Source organism: Budorcas taxicolor, chromosome 13 (genome assembly GCF_023091745.1).
Source record: "Budorcas taxicolor isolate Tak-1 chromosome 13, Takin1.1, whole genome shotgun sequence".
Taxonomy (NCBI): domain Eukaryota; kingdom Metazoa; phylum Chordata; class Mammalia; order Artiodactyla; family Bovidae; genus Budorcas; species Budorcas taxicolor.
Genome location: NC_068922.1, coordinates 19707409 through 19713408, shown reverse-complemented (window position 1 = coordinate 19713408; position 6000 = coordinate 19707409).

Below are 6000 nucleotides of genomic sequence, written 5' to 3'. Positions count from 1 at the left end.
TGTGCCAGTACTGTACTGTCTTGATGACTGTAGCTTTGTAGTATGGTCTGAAGTCAGGCAGGTTAATTCCTCCAGTTCCATTCCTCTTTCTCAAGATTGCTTTGGCTATTCAAGGTTTTTTGTGTTTCCATACAAATTGTGAAATTATTTGTTCTAGTTCTATGAAAAATACCATTGGTAGCTTGATAGGGACTACACTGAATCTGTAGATTGCTTTGGGTAGGATACTCATTTTCACTATATTGATTCTTCCAATACATGAACATGGTATAATTTTCCAACTATTTGTGTCCACTTTGATTTCTTTCATCAGTGTTTTATAGTTTTCTATACATAGGTCTTTTGTTTCTTAAGTACATGTATTCCTAAGTATTTTATTCTTTTCACTGCAATGATGAATGGGACTGTTTCCTTAATTTCTCTTTCTGTTTTCTCATTGTCAGTGTATAGGAATGCAAGGGATTTCTGTGTGTTGATTTTATATTCTGCAACTTTACTATATTCATTGATTAGTTCTAGTAATTTTCTGGTGGTGTCTTCAGGATTTTCTATGTAGAGGATCATGTCATCTGCAAAGGGTGAGAGTTTTACTTCTTTTCCAATCTGGACTCTGCCGGGAGCCAGCATGAGGAATTCCACCCGTGACAAGGTCATGAGGCAGAGCTCTGATGGCAAGGCTAATCAGACCTCAGGTTTTCCCCCTGGTATTTCCTGAGCATGTACCCCCAAAAATAAGAATCTGCCTGCTTTTCCACTTTTCTGATATTCTCTGGAAAAAGTCAAATCAGGGCTTTAGTCTTCTGCATTTGAAAGGGATGTTTCGGTTAAACCCCTCTGATAGCTCTCTAGCTTGCCTAACAGGTTTCCCTGGACCTCTTGCAGCTTGTGAATTGCTTACAGCCCCCCAAACCGCGAGAGGTGCAAAGCTTAAAAGCATCTTAAAGATACAGAGCCTTTTCTAGAGAGTTGAAAATCATATTGGTGACGGGTTTTCACTGTTGACTCAATGATTGCTGCCAGGCCTCCATATTCTTTATCTTTTAGGCACCTGGGAGGATGTTAATCAATGTAAACGGGATATGGAAAAAGGTATATAATAGTTTTCATGTTAGCAACACTAGACTTTGAGTTAATTATTTTTCTCTTTGTTATATATCACTGCACTCCTCTTGTGTCCTTGCTATGTAAGAATGTAACTTTATTTAGTGCTTTCTGAGAGTGGCACCAGACTTTGGGAAGATCAACACAAATAAGTCTTCTGGTTGACAAACCCTTATCAGAAAAAAGGCTGTAAAATGTTAATTGGCCCTTTAGGCCAGAAGATGATGTAAATCACCTAAGACTTGTATGCAGAGAGAAAAGCCTGGTTTTGATAAGAGTCTGGGCTGCTAACGCTGCATAACTTTGTATTACCCATCGATCTCTATGTATAATCAAAAGTATAAAAGGCCTTTCTAGACAATAGAGGCCGGGCCAGTCATTGGAAGGACTGGTTTCCCCCGTGTCTCCTCTTTACTCTAATTTCAGGCTGAATTCCCCTCTGGGGCGTGGAGGCTCGCCATGTCTACTTACTTGTCCTGGCTTCTAAGATCCATAAGAGAGAGAGCCCAAGGCAGGGCACTCTCTGATATTCAAATGGACGCCGGTGGCCTAACGTAGATGGTGCAAGCTCCTTGTCTGGAACTTTATTGGCTTTCCACGTAAACCAAGTTATTCAGCCTCTTTTCTCCACTTAATTTTCCTACTACACTATTTCTTCCTAATCTAATCTTATATTAATAAATAAGTTTTTTCCTCACCTACTTCGTCTCCCCTTCGAATCACCCTGAATCCACCGGGGCTGGACCCCAGCAGGACTCCTTTTCTTTTTCTTATCTGATTGCTGTGGCCAAAGCTTCCAAAACTGTGTTGAATAGGAGTGGTGAGAGTGGGCACCTTTGTCATGTTCCTGACTTTAGAAGAAATGCTTTCAATTTTTTGCCATTGAGGATAATGTCTGCTGTGGGTTTATCATATATGGCTTTTATTATGTTGAGGTATGCTCCTTCTGTGCCTGCTTTCTGGAGAGTTTTTATCATAAATTGGTGTTGAATTTTGTCACAGTCTTTCTCTGCATCTATTGAGATGATCATATGGTTTTTATCTTTCAGTTTGTTAATATGGTATATCACATTGATTGATTTTCAAATATTAAAGAATCCTTGCATCCCTGGGATAAAGCCCACTTGTGATGTATGATCTTTTTAATATGTTGTTGGATTCTGTTTGCTAGAATTTTGTTGAGGATTTCTGCATCTATGTTCATCAATGATATTGGCCTGTAGTTTTCTTTTTTTGTGGCATCTTTGTCAGGTTTTGGTATTGGGGTGATGGTGGCCTCATAGAATGAGTTTGGGAGTTTACCTTCCTCTGCAATTTTCTGGAAGAGTTTGAGTAGGATAGGTGTTAGCTCTTCTCTAAATGTTTGGTAGAATTTACCTGTGAAGCCATCTGGTCCTGGGTTTTTGTTTGTTGAAAGATTTTTTTATTACAGTTTCAATTTCCGTGCTTGTGATGGGTCTGTTAAGATTTTCTATTTCTTCCTGGTTCAGTTTTGGAAGGTTATACTTTTTTAAGAATTTGTCCATTTCTTCCAAGTTGTCCATTTCATTGGCATATAGTTGCTGATAGTAGTCTCTTATGATCCTTTGTATTTCTGTGTTGTCTGTTGTGATCTTTCCATTTTCATTTCTAATTTTGTTGATTTGATTCTTCTCCTTTTTTTTTCTTGATGAGTATGGCTAGTGGTTTGTCTATTTTATTTATCTTCTCAAAAAACCAGCTTGTAGTTTTGCTAATTTTTGCTATAGTCTCCTTTGTTTCTTTTTCATTTATTTCTGCTCTAATTTTTATGATTTATTTCCTTCTACTAGCTCTGGGGTTCTTCATTTCCTCTTTTTCTAGTTGCTTTAGGTGTAAAGTTAGGTTATATGTTTGATTTTTCTCTTGTTTCTTGACACAAGTGTGTGTTACTATGAACCTTCCCCTTAGCACTGTTTTTACTGAATCCCATAGATTTTGGGTTGTTGTGTTTTTATTTTCATTTGTTTCTATACATATTTTGATTTCCATTTTTATTTCTTCCATGATTTGTTGATGATTCAGAAGCGTGTTATTTAGCCTCCATATGCTTGTATTTTTAATACTTTTTTCCCCTGTAGTTGACATCTAATCTTATTGCATTGTCATCAGAAAAGATGCTTGAAATGATTTCAACTTTTTTTTAATTTACCAAGGCTAGATTTATGGCCCAGGATGCGATCTATCCTGGAGAATGTTCCATGTGCACTTGAGAAAAAGGTGAAATTCAGTGTTTTGGGGTGAAATGTGTTATAGATATCAATTAAGTCTAACTGGTCCATTGTATCATTTACAGTTTATGTTTCCTTGCTAATTTTCTGTTTGGTTGATCTATTCACAGTTGTGAGCAGGGTATTAAAATATCCCACTATTCTTGTGTTACTGTTAATTTCTCCTTTCATACTTGTTATCATTGCCTTATGTATTGAGGTGCTCCTATGTTGGGTGCATATATATTTATAATTGTTACATCTTCTTCAGAATCCACCTGCAATGCCAGAGACCCCAGTTAGATTCCTGGGTTGGGAAGATCCGCTGAAGAAGGGATAGGCTACCCACTCCAGTATTTTTGCACTTCCCTTGTGGCTCAGCTGGTAAAGAATCCGCCTGCAATGCTGGAGACCTGGGTTGATCCCTGGGTTCAGAAGAATCCCTGGAGAAGGGAAAGTCTACCCACTCCAGTCGGTATACAGTCCATGGGGTCACAAAGAGTCGGACATGACTGAGTGACTTTCACTCACTTCTTGGATTAATCCTTTGATCATTATGTAGTGTCCTTCTTTGTCTCTTTTTACAATTTTTATTTCAAAGTCTATTTTATCTGATATGAGTATTGCTACTCCTGATTTCTTATGATCTCTATTTGCATGAAATATTTCTTCCAGCCCTTCACTTTCAGTCTATTATGTGTCCCTTGGTTTAAGGTGGGTCTCTTGTAGACAGCATATATAGGGGTCTTGTTTTTGTATCTATTCAGCCAGTCTTTGTCTTTTCGTTGGAGCATTCAACCCATTTACACTTAAGGTAATTATTGATAAATATGATCCCATTACCATTTACTTTGTTGTTTTAGGTTGGAGTTTATAAACCTTTTCTATGTTTCCTGTCTAGAGAAGATCCTTTAGCATTTGTTGAAGAGCTGGTTTGGTGGTGCTGAATTCTCCCAGCTTTTGCTTGTCTGTAAAGCTTTTGTTTTCTCCTTCATATTTGAATGAGATCCTTGCTGGGTACTGTAATCTGGGTTGTAGGTTTTTCTCTTCCATCACTTTAAGTATGTCCTGCCATTCCCTTCTGGCCTGAAGAGTTTCTATTGAAAGATAAGCTGTTATCCTTATGGAGATCCCCTTGTGTGTTGTTGCTTTTCCGTTGCTGCTTTTAATATTTGCTCTTTGTGTTTCACTAGTTTGATTAATATGTGTCTTGGGGTGTTTTGCCTTGGGTTTATCCTGTTTGGGACTCTGGGTTTCTTGGACTTGGGTAGCTATTTCCTTCCCCAATAGCTTTCAACTATTATCTCAAGTATTTTCTCACGCCCTTTTTGTCTTCTTCTGGGACTCCTATGATTCTAATGTTGGGGTGTCTAACATTGTCCCAGAGGTCTCTGAGGTTGTCCTCATTAATTCTTTTTTCTTCTCTGCTTCATTTATTTCCACCATTCTATATTCCACCTCACTTATCCTATCTTCTGCCTCAGTTATTCTACTGTTTGCCCCCTCCAGAATGCTTTTGGTCTCATTTATTGCATTATTCATTATTGACTGACTCTTCTTTGTTTCTTCTAGGTCCTTGTTAAACATTTCTTGCATCTTCTCAATCCTTGTCTGTAGTCTATTTATCTGTAATTCCATTTTGTTTTCAAGATTTTGGATTATCTCTACTATCATTATTCTGAATTATTTTTCAGGTAGACTCCCTATCTCCTCTTTTGATTGGTTTGGTGGGCATTTATCATGTTCCTTTACCTACTGAATATTTCTCTGCCTTTTCATTTTGTTTTTATTGCTGTGTTTGTGGTGCCCTTTCTGTAGGCTGGAAGTTTGTGGTTCCTCTTTATTGTGGCACCTGCTCCCTGTGGATGGGGTTGGACTAGTGGCTTGTCATGATTTCCTAGTTAGGGGAACTTGTGTCTGTGTTCTGGTGGGTGGAGCTGGATCTCTTCTCTCTGGAGTGCAATGAAGTGTCCAGTAGTGAGTTTTGTGGTGTGTAGGGGTTTGGCATGGTTTCGGTTAGCCTGTCTTTTAATGCTCAGGGCTGTGCTCCTGCTTTGCTGGAGAATTAGCATGGTATGTCTTGCTCTGGAACTCGTTGGCTCTTGGGTGGAGCTTGGTTTCAGTGTAGGTATGGAGCCTTTTGGGTGAGCTCTTGTTTGTTAATGTTCCCTATAATCAGGAGTTCTCTGATGTTTTCAAGTTTTGGAGTTAAGCCTCCTGCCTCTGGCTTTCAATCTTATCCTTACAGTATCCTCAAGACTTCTCCATCCATACAGCATAGATGATAAAACATCTAGGTTAATGGTGAAACAATTCTCCACAGTAAGGGACACTCAGAGAGGCTCACAGAGTTACATGGAGAAGAGAAGAGGGAGGAGGGAGATAGAGGTGACCAGGAAGAGAAGAGGGGGAGTCAAAAGGAGAGAGAGCAATCTAGCCAGTAATCAGTTGCCTAAGTGCTCTCCACAGTCTGGAACACCCAGAAAGATTCACAGAATTACACAGAGAAGAGAAGAGGGAGGAGGGAGATAGAGGTGACCAGCAGGAGAAGAGGGGGAGCCAAAAGGGGAGAGAGCAATCTAGCCAGCAATCAGTTCCCTAAGTGCTCTCCACAGCCTGGAACACCCAGAGAGATTCACAGAGTTAAGTAGAGAAGACAAGGGAGAGGGAG